Raw genomic sequence first — 15,975 nt, 5'->3', positions numbered from 1 at the left:
TGTTGGGAAATGTTCCTAAAGCCAATCATCTAAGTGGTAGATGATTGGAATTAGTATATGAATTATCTAATAATAATAGTTATTTGGCAGTTCATCATAAAAGTTCTATCTTCCTTAAATGAACTCCTAAATTATGATGAAGTCCTTAGAACCCAATCAATCGATAAAGAAGGATTTATCGATGGTTCTTAAATTTTCACGATCAAATGATAAGTTATTAACAAGAGATAACTTATCAAGTGTAGGTCCTGTATGCCATATGCGTTGGTTGTCCTCGTAACCAAGTGGTGTGGAGACACTGGTATGGCATCCAGATGAGATGTAGGAGTACATCTGTATTGAACGTGACAATGTAACACTCTACTGTCAAGAGTAGTTAGCTAAGACCAATGGGTATAAGTGTCCCTCCGACTGAGATCACCACGGTGACTTGCAAGCAACTCACTTGCTTTGGTGCGGACTGCCTGTATTTTTAATATAGTTCGAAAGATTTTTGGTACAGTCAAGTACTTGTGAAGTCGGTGTGTGAGTCAAGATGGATTGACCACTCCTGATTAACTTCAGGAAGAGAATGTCTCGCTGTGTTTCAATTTAGCAAAACCTAGCCTGGATAATCCTCGTGAGGAGTCACGGATTTGCAAAATTTTGAGATACAATAGAGATGACTTGTATGAGTGATTGAAGCATACTCGAAGTCATCTTGAGCATTATTGGTCAAAAGATGAATTATACGGTAACCATGGGTCAGGATTCTTAGAATGTTGCTTTGCATACATTCGACCTATCTGGACGTCGGAACCATTGCTAGATGGTTACTTTGACTGGTACAAGAATTGATTTCTATGCTACCAGCTTAGGTTCGAACCTATAGGTCACACACATAAGAGGTTGTAACTAATCAGATGGTTAATCGATGATTGAGAATCATTCTAAGGTTAAACAATCAATGTGATTGATGTTTGACCTAATGCAAGTGTTGCAGGAGGATCATTAGCAATTGGATTGCTAATTGGCTCAATCTGATTGAACAATTGGCTGAGATCAAGTTAATTAATATGATTCAATTAGAATAGTTTAGATTTAATTGGATTAAGTCTAATTGGTTTATTGGATAAGCCAGTTGCAAGGGAGAACAAGTCCCTGTTTGACTAGGACTTGTATGCACCTAATTCCTAATTAAGTTAGGATTTAAATTAAATATAATTTAATTAATTTAATTAACTTTAGTTGACTAGATCACTATTAATTAGGTTATAATTAATTTAAATTAGGTTCAAAGTATTTGACCTAATCTAAATAAGAATCCTAGTTAGACTAGGATTCCATCTTCTCTTGCGCCACCTAAGAAAATCAAAGCCCACACCACTAATTAATTTTAGATAATTTTTCTATGATTTTACATCTAAGAAAGTATCTCACACATTATTTTAGAGATTTGAATCAGATTTGATCTGGTTCAATATGAAAATTAATTTGGTTCATTGTGGAAAGTGGTTTAGCCTATTTCTCTTTTTGAAAGAGTCCTCTTCACAAGGACTCTTCCCTCCCTCTCTTGCACCAACTTTCCCATGTTTATCCTCCTTTTTGTTGCCCCTTTTGTGGTTATTTTCATGCTATCCATGAAATAAATGAGATAGGGGGCATCCAAGAGTTGGATGCCCCAAGGACTCCTTGTTAGACTAGGTCTTATGACCTAGTCTGCCATATAAAAGGAGGCCACCCCATATGCCATGATATAGGAGTCAAAAATTTATGAAAAATTGAAAGAAATACAGAGAGAATGAGAAGACTTGAGAGGTTTGAGGCACCAAAATCCATGTAGGAGAGTCCTCTAACAAGAGATCAAAAGTTGATGTCTTATAGAGAAGAAAGGTAAGAGAGAAGATTGTCTTCTCTTATTGGTTTTCTTTCTTATTTTTTTTCTCTTTATTTTTATATTTTATATGATAAAAATATGAGAGATAAAGAAGGATTACATGGGTGGTTTGAGGTGCCAAAATCCTTAGAGAAAATTCTTCAATCAAGAGATCAAAGGTTGATGTCTTGTAGAGAGAAAGGTAAGAGAGATTGTCTTCTCTTATTGTTTTTCCTTTCATATTAATATCTCTTTTTTATATTTTTTTTTATATGATAAAAAATTTGAAAGAGAAAGAGGGATGGCATGGTGAATTCATACTCCAATGAGTTGGAGCATGGTGATCTTATTTTGGACATGATATGATCATGTTCTGATGGAAGAAGAAGAAGAAAAGAAGATCTTTTCTTAAGGTTTCTTTTAGAACCCTTCTTCTCCATAAATCATGAAATTTTTTTATGAGAAAAATCAGATATCATGATATCTAGAAACTAAAAAATATCAAGAGAAAAGGTCTTCTCATGTCTAGAATAGAGATATTTTCAGGATATCAATTGTTGATGTACTGAAGGAGAAGATCTGTCTTCTCTTAGGATCTTTTTCTATTAAATATTAATTTTGATTTTAGGAAGGTCAAAAGGTTTGACTTCTTCTTATTCCTCCTCATATTCTTCATCTCTTGGAATATCAAGAGATTCGAAGAATATTTTTTAGATTAACCATCCGGAGGGATCTGCAAGAAGCTAGCACTTCGAGTGGATCTTCGTTCGACGAACCTCTGATTTTGTTGCAGCCTCGTGTGGATCACCTGTAAAGGTCGGATGCATGTACGTCTCCAAAGATAATAAAAAAAATCAATCATGGAGTTGTCGACCCGAATAAAGGTAAGAGATCTGATTCTTTTTTATCTAGATATGATCTAGGTTTTAGATCTGAAACTATTTTAGATCTAGGGTATTGATTTGATCAATATCAAATTTTTATTTTTTAATTTATAAATATAATATGACATGTTATAGGTCCTAATTATCGGGTTTAGTAATTTGATTACATGCATTTGTAGATTAAATTATTTAATTTACATATTCCGCTGCGTTATATTTCAAAAAAGTTTTGAAATTCATGCATGAAACCCTGCACTTTTCCAACAGTGGTATCAGAGCATCTAGGTTCTTTTATAACATGTTCATAATTATATTAAAATAAATTTAAAAAATAAAATAATGATCTCACGGACTGTAGGTTGTCTGCTGTAAGTTTGACCCCTTACAGTGCAAAGGTTGTCCTGGTACATTGCGATCTAACAAATTTAAAAGAGTTTAAATCTTGTCACGAATGTTTTAGATTAAGTCTATTTCATTTCATAAATTTTTATGTAATATACATAGATTAAAATCAGCCTAGAACAGGATCTTGCGAAGGTTCTATTTGCTGATCGGGCTGGCTCGACCAGCAAGCCAGCTTGACCAACATGCCAGCTCGACTGAAAAGTTGCTGAATTATATTTCTGACTAATTTTAATTATTAGTATTTGTTAGTGAAATAAGCCGACCCATTTTTGAAATGAGTCGACCTATTTAGTGAAACAACACTAGATTGTATTAAATCTTTCAAAAGTTGAAAATATTTTTCAAAATGCCGAACTCCAACCCTCAGCCATGAACTTAATTAAAAGAATTAAGTAATTGTTTAGGATCTAGGTTTGTGATTTAAAGATCCTAAGATAATTTCATAAAATATGGGTTAAAGGGTAATGGGTTAGCTTTGATCAGGTCATTAACTAGGTTAGACTTAGGGTTAGATTAAATATGGACTAAGTTAAGAAATTGATCAAACTTAATTAAAAATTAATTAAGATTAGGTCATTTCTATAGATCACTTCAATAGTTGTAGTTGATCAAAGTCCATATATCTAACAAATGGACACTAATCGTGGCTCAGCGGCTGAGCCTGAGTCTTTAAGCAGACCAAATCAAAACTGATAAATCAGTTGGTGTCTAAGATAAACTAGATCGGTGATTTTTAATTGGGAGCATGCTTACCTAGCCATTTCTTATGGTGTCTAAGGCAAGCATTGGCAGACCCTCCCATCGATCATACTTACCTGGCCAATATGGTTAATCAGATCTTGATTAGGTTGCTCATTGATTCATGCTAACCCATGTCACATAGGAAATCAAAGAGTCTGATTTCATTCAGTGAGACTGATCTGGGTGCCCATGGACCAAATTTGATCCTAGTCCTTGTTAATGACTTGAGAAGTCAGTGGGAGGACTTGACTTGATGAAGTCAGTAGGAGCGAATTGGTCCATGTCTTTTCTATCCTTAAATCACTTATAATTTTAAATCTTCTAAAATTATTAGATCCTTAAAATGATAAAGTTATGGAGATAACTGAGTCATAGCTTCCCATTAAGGTGTTTGATAATGAGTCCATTAACTCAATAATTATTGCAGACCCAAAGGCCTGATGCTTGTTGACTAATGAAATTATCAGTCATCATATGACGACTTGGATGTGTCTCTCTAATGGTGGTTAGGTTAGCCAACCAAAGTTGGGCTTAATCATTTGTTGGTTAGATGCACCAAGTATAGTCATGTTAATGGTTGGACCTAACCGGATCCTTATAGTGGAGGCCAAAGCCTACTGATTAGGTTTTTGGGGCAAAATTAAATTACTAAAAGTTATTTGGAGAAATAATTGGTTAATGAATCTACCTGTAGATGCACATAGGTTGGCCGACCAAAGTCAGGCTTGTGTGTAGTCTATGTGGATTCTAGTACCTACTAGAAAATTAAAGTAATTTTTGAATTGGAGGTAGAGGCTATCAATTTGAATAAAATAGTGGAAGAACCTGAGACTAAAGTCCAAATCTCTAGGCTTAAAATAATTCATATACATTAGATCATTGTTCTCTTTTCTCAAAATAAGGCTAAACCTTAATTTCTCCAATCGCTGTTAGATAGTGATGAATTATGGGACCCAACTTCATTAATTAGTATCGAAAGTTGAATTTGGTTCAGCAGTACGCATGGGTTCATATTGGGGCTTCTTAGTCCAGTCAAAATAATTAGTCCAAAATTGATCCAAATCAGGCAAAAGCACAGGGTCATAGGAAGAAGAATTGTCTTGCTTTCCTTGACCATAATAGGCTGAACAAGAGAAAGGAACAAATGTTGCTCATCAAGAATGTTATATGATAACACCTTAAAGTTTCTCTATGTAATTCCACTACTTAAGTATTAGATACCGATGGTTTTATACAATTTATTGCTAGGACTATAAGTAAGTGAATATTTAAAATGGTGAGAAATTCTTGAATGTTAGGGATGGAAGTCTTATTCCAATTCTAACTTTAGAATTGTAGAGCTTATTTTCAAATATTGTCATTTAAAGTAATTGTTACTATTGTCCATTGTTTATAATCTTTGTTGGCCTTTTGGCTAAAGATGATCATCATTCATAAAGGAAGATTATTGTGGTATTATTATGAATAATGTTACAATAATGCATGGACAATAAGAAAATGATATTTACACAGCCTGTTAAGTGTAATGTACACACCCAAGTTAGATAATATCATGAATATCTATTTTGGCATTATAGGCTTAGTCATCTTGACCAGAACAGGATAAACGGATTAGCTTGAGAGAAAAACCTTGATATCAATGATTGTGAATCATTGATAGCCTGTGAGTCTTATCTTCTTGGAAAGATGACAAAGTCACCTTTTAATGGAAAAAGTGAAGGAGCTGATAAAGTTCTAAGTCTCATACATAGTGATGTATGTAGACCTGTGAACTTAAGTGCCAGAGAAAGATATTAATATTTCATTATAGATGACCTATCTGGGCATGGGTGCGTTTGGCCAAATCATTTGAAATGTTCAAATGATTCAAACGATGAAAAAGATGACATATCTAGGAGAGAATTAGATTCTCTCTCAATGGATTCTTTTTCAAAACACAGTGTATCTAAAAGAGAAGTTGAACTTTGTTAGATATGATTCAATCCACGATAGGGTTCACTAATCTGCCTGTTTCAGGATTGTGCTCTTGTGTGATTACTTGTTTTACTCTGAAAATATACTGAGTAAGTCTGTTGTGCAGATTCCATATGAGATATGGATCGGGCATAGACCTAGACTCTCTCACCTTTGGATTTGGAGTTGATCGGCCTATGTCAAAAGTTTGCATACAGATAAACTTGGTTCATGGTCCAGTAGGTGTTTAAGGGTTACTAATTCTATCATGCTGAAGAACATAAGATGCTCATCAGCAGTAGGATATTTCTTTTAGAAAGGAGTTCCTTAGAGAAGGAACTGATGCCTATCAAGTTGAACTTGAAAGTTTGATTGATAGAAAATGAACCGATATAATCTAGTAAACCTACAGAATCAGATTTGATTAGATCAAATTTGGAGCCCATTAAAGTAAATGCAATGCAGTGGTCTAACTCTGAGAAGTGGCTTGGAGCCATTAAATCCAATTTGAAGTCCATGAAATCAATAGTGTATGGACACTAGATGATTCACCTTAAGGAATAAAACCCATTGGGTGTGAATGAATTTTTCAAAAGGATCAGAGTAGCACAGATGGGAAGGTGGAGACCTATAAAACTTATTTTGCTATTATCCCAGAGTTAGAACATACGTTTTGAACATATGTCTTTGTTATAAATAAAGAGGAACCCTACATTTACAAGTGGGTAAAATATTCTGTAGTGTTATTCCTTGTGTTGTCTATGGATGAAATTCTCTTAATCAGAAATGGCATTCCAGCATTGCAAGGAATAAAGGTTTGAGTGTCATCTAATTTCTCCATGTTCAAGACCAAAGATGGTATGCTCATTAATGGTAGTGAGCAGATACCAGTCTGATCTAAGTAAAAACCATTTGAAGATTGTATAGACAATCCTTAAGTATTTGGAAAATACTAAGATCCAGTGACTCAAATATGAAAATACTGACTTTAAACATGTGGATGTTTTGATTTTAGTCAGATCAAGATGACAACAAAAAAGTGTCGGATCATATCCTAATTGTAGGAGCAATCTGCTGGAAAGGTTCTAAGCATGATACTTTAGTCTACTCAGTTAGTGATGTAGAGTACATCATAGCATATGATGCTGCCATGTAAGCTATGTTATTGCTGAGCTTCATTAACAGGTTTGGAGTGGCACCCTCCACCGATGGTCCAGTCCTATCGTAGCATAGGAGCCATAAATCTGGCTAAAAAATCGAAGGACCAGCATACTCTGTATTACTAGCACTTTTGATTTTAAATCAGGGTGACATCGATCTTTGGAAGATCGATGAAAAAGAAGAACTTGACTGACCCATTTGCTGAGGCCTCAAAATTAAGAAGTTCTACGAACTCAAGTGCAAGATAGGATATTTGATATCATTCTGATTGGCTTTAGTACAAGTGGGAGTTGTTGAAAAATATGTCCTAAAGTCAATTATCTAAGTGGTAGATGATTGAAATTAGTATATGAATTATCTAATAATAATAGTTATTTGGCAGATTCATCATAAAAGTTCTATCTTCCTTAAATGAACTCCTAAATTATGATGAAGTCTTTAGAACCACAATCAATCGATAAAGAAGGATTTATCGGATGATTCTTAAATTATTGACAATCAAATGATAAGTTATTAACAAAGATGATAACTTATCAAGTGTAGGTCGCGGTATGCCATATGCGTTGGTTGTCCTCGTAATCAAGTGGTGTGGAGACACTGGTATGACATCCAAGTGAGATGTAAGAGTACATCTGCATTGAACGTGACCAATGTAACACTCTACTATCAAGAGTAGTTAGCTAAGACCAATGGATATAAGTGTCCCTCTGACCTGAGATCACCACGGTGACTTGCAAGCAACTCACTGTGCTTTGGTGCCGGACTGCTTGTATTTTTAATATAGGTTCGAAAGATTTTTAGATACAGTCAAGTACTTGTGAAGTCGGTGTGTGAGTCAAGATGGGATTGACTACTCCTGATTAACTTCAGGAAGAGAATGTCTCGCTATATTTCAATTTAGCAAAATCTAGACCTGGGTAATCCTCGTGAGGAGTCACGGGATTTGCAAAATTTTGAGACATAATAGAGATGACTTGTATGAGTGATTGACAGCATACTCGAAGTCATCTTGAGTATTATTGATCAAAAGGATAAATTATACGGTAACCATGGGTCAGGGTTCTTAGAATGTTGCTTTGCATACATTCGACCTATCTGGACGTTGGGAATCATTGCTAGATGGTTACTTCAACTGGTACAAAAATTAATTCTTGTACTATCAGCTTAAGTTTGAACCTATAGGGTCACACATATAAGAGTTTGTAATCTAATCAGATGGTTAATCGATGATTGAGAATTGTTCTAAGACTAAACAATCAATGTGATTGATGTTTGACCTAATACAAGTGTTGCAGGAGGATCATTAGCAATTGGATTGCTAATTGGCTCAATTTGATTGAGCAATTAGACTGAGATTAAGTCTAATTGACTATGATTCAATTAGAATTAGTTTGAATTTAATTAGATTAAGTCTAATTAGTTTATTGGATAAGCTAGTTGCAAGGGAGAACAAGTCCCTGTTTGACTAGGACTTGTATGCACCTAATTTCTAATTAAGTTAGGATTTAAATTAAATATGATTTAATCTGATTTAATTGGACTCCTAGTTGGATTAATATCACCATTAATTAGGTTATAATTAATTTAAATTGGGTTCAAAGTATTTGATCTAATCTAAATAAGAATCCTAGTTAGACTAGGATTCCATCTTCTCTTGCGCCACCTAAGAAAATCAAAGCCCACGCCCACTAATTAATTCCAGATAATTTTTCTATGATTTCTACATCTAAGGGAAGTAATCTCACACCACTTATTTTAGAGATTTGAATCAGATTTTATTTGATTCAATATCAAAATTAATTTGGTTCATTGTGGAAAGTAGTTTAGCCTATTTCTTTTTTTGAAAGAGTCCCTCTTCACAAGGACTCTTCCCTCTCTCTCTTGCACCAACTTCCCCATGTTTATCCTCCTTTTTGTTGCCCCTTTTGTGGTTATTTTTATGCTATCTACAAAATAAATGAGATAGGGGGCATCCAAGAGTTGGACGCCCCAAGGACTCCTTGTTAGACTAGGTCTTATGACCTAGTCTGCCATATAAAAGGAGGCCGTCCCATATGCCATGATATAGGAGTCAAAAATTCATAAAAAATTGAAAAAATATCAGAGGAGAATGAGAAAGACTTGGAAGGTTTGAGGCACCAAAATCCATGGAGGAGAGTCCTCTAACAAGAGATCAAAAGTTGATATCTTGTGGAGAAGAAAGGTAAGAGAGAAGATTGTCTCCTCTTATTGGTTTTCTTTCTTATTTTTTTCTCTCTTTATTTTTGTTTTTTATATGATAAAAATATGAGAGAGAAAGAAGGATTACATATGTGGTTTGAGGTGCCAAAATTCTTGAAGAAAATTCTTCAATCAAGAGATCAAAGGTTGATGTCTTGTAGAGAGAAAGGTAAGAGAGAAGATTGTCTTCTCTTATTATTTTTCCTTTCATATTAATATCTCTTTGTTTTATATTTTTTTTTATATGATAAAAATTTTGAAAGAGAAAGAGAGATGGCATGGTGAATTCATGCTCCAAAGAGTTGGAGCATGGTGATCTTATTTTGGACATGATATGATCATATTCTGATGGAAGAAGAAGAAGAAAAGAAGATCTTTTCTTAAGGTTTTTTTTAGAACCCTTCTTCTCCATAAATCATGAGATTTTTCTATGAGAAAAATCAGATATCATAAGATCTGAAAGCTAAAAAATTATCAAGAGAAGAAGGTCTTCTCATGTCCTAGTGTTGCTCCTAGATTGATTTTGATGATTACAAAGCAGATTGAAGGGATACAATATTTTAAAATGAAAAAGTCCTTATGCTCTTCAAAGGAAAAATCATAATTTCACTAAAATCTTGATTTGATAGTACCATTTGGTAGAACAAATGATTTGAAATCTATTAGTGAAAATTTCATTGTGTTTGGACTTATATTTTTGAAGTTATGAAGGTTTGAAGTGCATGAGTCGACTCATGAGTCAACTCATGGCACTGTGAGCTGATTGGCACGCAAAAATTCTCCTTGGCACACTAGTTTTCTGGCTTGGCACGACCTGTGAGTCGACTCATGAGTCGACCCACAAGGCATGAGTCGACTCATGAGTCGACCCCTGCTAATTTGAGCCAAAAAATTCCAGAAAAGCATTCTCTGGTTTTTGCAATAGAGGTCGACTCATGAGTCGACCCCTGAAGCATGAGTCGACTCATGAGTCGACCCCTGTGATGGGAAATGTCAGCAACGGCTATTTTTTTGCCCGTTTTAATTGCCATTTATGCTTCCTAAAAATCCTCTAACGGCTCTTTATCTCCCTAAATTATTTTCTCTTACTTCTAATGCTACAAAATACTTTAAATGATGAAAGAAATTGCAGATTAAATAGCGGATCAAACGTGAAATCAAATGTGAAGAGAAAAAGAGGAAAAAGAGAAGAACAGAAGAGAGGATCCGAAATTTGCAAGAAAAAGCCTGAGATCAACGAAATATCCATAGAGAAAAAGAGAGAGGATCCACAATATACCAGAGAGATTGTGAAAGAGAAAAGGAAGATCTTTCAAGGAGAGAATTCTTCACGCCTATCGTTTCAACCTTGATCTAGAGATCGTTCAAAGCTTTCAAGAGATCTTCAATCAACAATCAACCTCTTCTCAAGCGTTCAACCGTTCATTCATCTTGAGAAAATCTGAAAAAGGGGTTCTTCATTTGAGTAAAGCTTTTATTATTATATTTGCTCATTTAAGGAGCTATTATTGTATTCATCTGTGCTCTAAATATTTTTACTCTTTGTGAGTTTTTGCTCTTGTTTTTGGAGGATTTTCAAAACAAGAAAAGGTTGATCCGAACCTGAAATCAGAGTGTTTTGGGTTTGCTTGTACCCGGGAAACAAGTGTTCTAGCTTGGGATAGCTAGGGTCGGAGTTTCCGACGTCTTGTATTCTAGCTTGGGATAGCTAGTGTCGGAGTTTCCGACGTTTTGTATTCGGGTTGAATACAAAGGATAGTGGATTGAAATTCCCAAGTGGGATCTTGGGGAGTGGATGTAGGTGCAAGGTTAGCACCGAACCACTATAAATCCTTGTGTTTGTGGTGTGCTTTATCGCTTTATCTTATTTCTTTATTATATCCTTGCAATACTACTTTAGGTAATTAATATTGATTTAAAGCCATTGTTTTGTTCTTCATAAGTTATTTGTTGGGCTTAAAATTTTTAGAAACCTAATTCACCCCCCCTCTTGGGTTGCATAGCTGGGCAACAAGTGGTATCAGAGCCAGTGCTCTAGCCCTTCTTTGATCTAACAATCAAAGAGCCAAAGATCTATGGCAACCCATGTTGGAACTTCTCTAGCTGAGGGGCAATCAACAAACCGACCTCCACTTTTCAATGGGTCTAATTACACCTATTGGAAAGCTCGGATAAAGATTTTCATACAAGCACTCGACTATGATATGTGGAGTATTATAGTGAATGGTCCTCACACACCCACCAAGATTATAGATGGTGAGGAGTCAACCAAATCCGAGAAAGAATGGGATGAGGTTGACAAGAAATTGGCACAATTAAATGCCAAAGCTATGAATGTTCTTTATTGTGCACTAGATGCTAGTGAATTTAATCGCATTTCTACTTGTGCATCTGCTAAAGAAATATGGAATAGGTTAGAACTCACCCATGAGGGAACAAATCAAGTAAAAGAGTCTAAAATAAACATGCTTGTACATAAATATGAATTGTTCAAAATAGAGCATGATGAGTCCATAACTGCTATGTTTACTCGTTTTACTGATATAATCAATGGTTTAAAGAGTCTTGGCAAATCTTATACTAACAGTGAACTTGTAAGGAAGATTCTCAGGTCACTGCCAAGAACTTGGGAAGCCAAGGTGACTGCCATCCAAGAAGCAAAGGACTTGAACACTCTACCTCTAGAAGAGCTTCTTGGATCCTTGATGACTCATGAACTTAGCATGATGCAACATCAAGAGGATGAAATCAAAAAGAAAAGAACCATTGCCCTCAAATCCACAACTTCACCTGATTATGAAACAGATGACTCTGAAGATGAAGATCAGGATGAGGAGATGGCTCTCATCACCCAAAATTCAAGAAGTTTCTAAGAAAAAGGAAACAGGGGATGAGAAAGAAATTCACAAAAGGGGATCAAAGCATAGAAAAGGAGAAAGATCAAACCCCTATATGCTACGAGTGCAAGAAGCCAGGATATTTCAGATCCGAATGTCCTCAATTGAAGAAAGGTCCAAAGAAATTCAAAAAGAAGGCAATGATGGCGACCTGGAGTGCGAGTGATGACTCAAGCTCCGACGAGGAAACCTCAACCGAACAAGCCAATCTGTGCCTGATGGCACATGAAAATGAGGTAACTTCTGAATCCACTAGTGAATTTACTTTTGAAGAATTGCATGAAGCATTCTATGATTCAATTGATGAATTAAAGAAACTAGGGAAGAAAAACAAAGAGCTGAAATTGAAAAATCAGTCCTTAGTGAAACAAGCTGAAATTCTTTCAATTGAAAAATTCACATTGATTCAAGAAAATCAAAACTTTAAGGATGAAATTAACAGGCTGAAATCTATGGTAGATAAGTTCACCTTAAGTTCAAATAAGCTAAATATGATCCTTGATAATCAGAAAGCTATATATGATAAGGCTGGACTTGGTTATAAACCCCTGAAGAAACAAAAATTTTTGAAAGATATTTATGCAAATTATTCAAGCAAAAAGCCTACAAATATTACTTGTTTTAAATGTGGAAGAATAGGACATAAATCATACACATGTCTTATTAACAAATATGCAAACACAAAGAAAATATGGGTTCCAAAAGGAACCATTCTGACTAACCTGAAAGGACCCAAGAAAGCTTGGGTATCTAAGACAGAAACTTGATCTGTGCTTGCAGGTGTGTCTAGCATCCCAAGAAGGAAACAGGAAATGGTATCTTGACAGCGGATGCTCGAGACACATGACTGGTGATGAATCATAATTCATCACGCTTGATGCTAAGGATGGAGGGATGGTCACCTTTGGAGATAATGGCAAAGGAAAGATCATCGGGATAGGTAACATTGGTATCACTCCCTCCAAATACATTGAGAATGTTTTACTTGTTAAAGGTTTAAAGCATAACTTACTCAGCATTAGTCAATTCTGTGATAAAGGGTATAAAGTAAGTTTTGAATCATCTGTATGCATTGTGACGAGTCCTATTAACGATGGCATTAAATTTATAGGACATAGGCATGGCAATGTTTATATGGTAGACTTGAATGATTTAACTAAATTAGACATGCAATGCCTAGTTTCCTTAAATGCTAAAATAAATAAGACTAGTTGGCTGTGGCATCGTAGACTTGCACATATTAGCATGCATTCTCTTTCAAAATTAATCAAAAAGGATTTAGTTCTCGGTTTTCCAAAATTAAATTTTGAAAAGGATAGAATTTGTGATGCATGCCAATTAGGTAAACAAACTAGAGTATCATTTAAATCCAAAAATACTATTTCAACTTCTAGACCTTTAGAGCTCTTACATATGGATTTATTTGGACCAACTAAAACCACTAGTCTAGGAGGAAAACGATATGGATTTGTAATAATTGATGATTACTCTCGTTTTACTTGGATTTTCTTTTTAGCTCACAAAAATGAAACTTTTCAAATTTTCACGAAATTTCATCGAAAAGTCACTAATGAAAAAGGGTTTTCAATTCAAAATATTAGAAGTGATCATGGAACAGAATTTAAAATCATGACTTTAAAAATTTTTGTGATGAAAATGGAATTGGCCACAACTTCTCTGCTCCTAGGACACCCCAACAGAATGGGGTAGTTGAAAGGAAAAATAGAACCTTAGAAGAAATGGCCCGTACCATGCTCTGTGAAAGCAACCTTCCAAAATATTTTTGGGCGAAAGCTATTAACACAGCTTGTTACATTTTAAATCGTGCTTTAATAAGACAATTTTTAAAGAAAACCCCCTATGAACTTTGGAAAGGAAGAAAACCAAATATTGCCTATTTTCATGTTTTTGGTTGCCGATGTTTTGTATTAAATAATGGCAAAGAAAAACTTGGTAAATTTGATGCAAAATCAGATGAAGCAATCCTTCTAGGTTACTCCTCCACTAGTAAAGCATTTAGAGTGTTCAACAAAAGAACCTTAGTAGTTGAGGAGTCCATACATGTTGTCTTTGATGAATCTAACGATCCTCCTTCAAGGAAGAATGAGGATGTTGATGATGCAGATCCACTAATAGAAGGTATGAAGGAGATCACTCTGAAAGATTCAGCAACTCCAGAAGACAAGGATCAAGAAGATGAACAAAATGAGAAAGGTGAAGAAATTCAAGAACAACCTCAAGGTACAAATGACTTACCCAAGGAATGGAGGTATGTTCACAACCACCCTAAGGAATTAATTATCAGTGATCCTATGCATGGGGTAAAAACACGTTCTTCACTTAGAGATGTACTTAATCATTGTGCTTTTGTATCTCAACTTGAACCTAAAACTTTTGAAGAAGCTGAAAATGATCATAACTGGATTAATGCTATGCAAGAAGAACTCAGTCAATTTGAAAGAAATAATGTTTGGACCTTAGTGAAAAGACCTAAAGATTATTCAATAATTGGCACAAAATGGGTCTTTAGAAACAAGTTAGATGAGCATGGAAATGTAATTAGAAATAAAGCAAGACTGGTTGCTAAGGGATATAATCAAGAAGAAGGAATTGATTTTGATGAAACCTTTGCACCTGTTGCTAGATTAGAAGCCATTAGACTTCTACTTGCTTATGCTTGCTTTATGAAATTCAAACTATTTCAAATGGATGTTAAAAGTGCATTTTTAAATGGATATATTTCTGAAGAAGTATATGTAGAACAACCCCCTGGATTTGAAAATCATGCTTTTCCCAATCATGTCTTTAGATTAAATTAAGCTTTATATGGTCTAAAACAAGCACCTAGAGCATGGTATGAAAGGCTAAGCAAATTTCTACTAAATAATGGTTTCTCAAGAGGCAATGTAGACACAACCCTATTTATTAGAAGAAACCAAAATGATATGCTAATTATACAAATTTATGTTGATGACATAATTTTTGGGTCTACTAATGAATCCCTTTGTCAAGACTTTGCTAAGCTTATGCAGGGAGAGTTCGAGATGAGCATGATGGGAGAACTCACTTTCTTTCTCGGACTCCAAATCAAACAATCAAAAGAGGGAATCTCCATCACCCAAAGCAAGTACACCAAGGAACTACTCAAAAGATTTGGATTGGAGAACTGCAAACCTATTGGCACACCAATGAGTCCCTCAAGTAAGCTTGACAAGGATGATAAAGGTAAAAGCGTAGACTTAAAATACTACAGAGGTATGATTGGCTCATTATTATATCTAACTGCAAGTAGGCCTGATATCATGTTTAGTGTTTGCTTATGTGCAAGATATCAATCTAATCCTAAGGAATCTCATTTGAATGCTGTTAAAAGAATCCTTAGATACTTAAATGGTACACAAACTATAGGGTTATGGTACTCTAAGGACTCACAAATTAATTTGTTAGGATATTCTGATGCTGATTTTGCTGGATGTAAATTAGATAAAAAAAGCACAAGTGAAACTTGCCAATTTTTGGAGTTAACCTAATCTCATGGTTTAGCAAGAAACAAAATTCGGTGGCACTGTCTACGGCTGAGGCCGAATACATTGCAGCCGGAAGTTGTTGTGCTCAAATCTTGTGGATTAAGCAACAACTCGAAGATTTTGGAATCAAACTTAATGAAACCCAATAAAATGTGATAATACAAGTGCCATAAATCTATCTAAAAATCCAATACAACACTCAAGATCTAAACATATTGAAATAAGACATCATTTCATAAGAGAGCATGTTCAAAACAAAAATATAATTCTTGAATATGTTTGCACTGAAAATCAATTAGCTGATATCTTTACAAAGGCCCTTAGTGAGGATA

The sequence above is a fragment of the Elaeis guineensis genome, chromosome 1, assembly GCF_000442705.2.
Source record: "Elaeis guineensis isolate ETL-2024a chromosome 1, EG11, whole genome shotgun sequence".
Taxonomy (NCBI): domain Eukaryota; kingdom Viridiplantae; phylum Streptophyta; class Magnoliopsida; order Arecales; family Arecaceae; genus Elaeis; species Elaeis guineensis.
Note: the sequence above shows the minus strand (reverse complement) of the source record.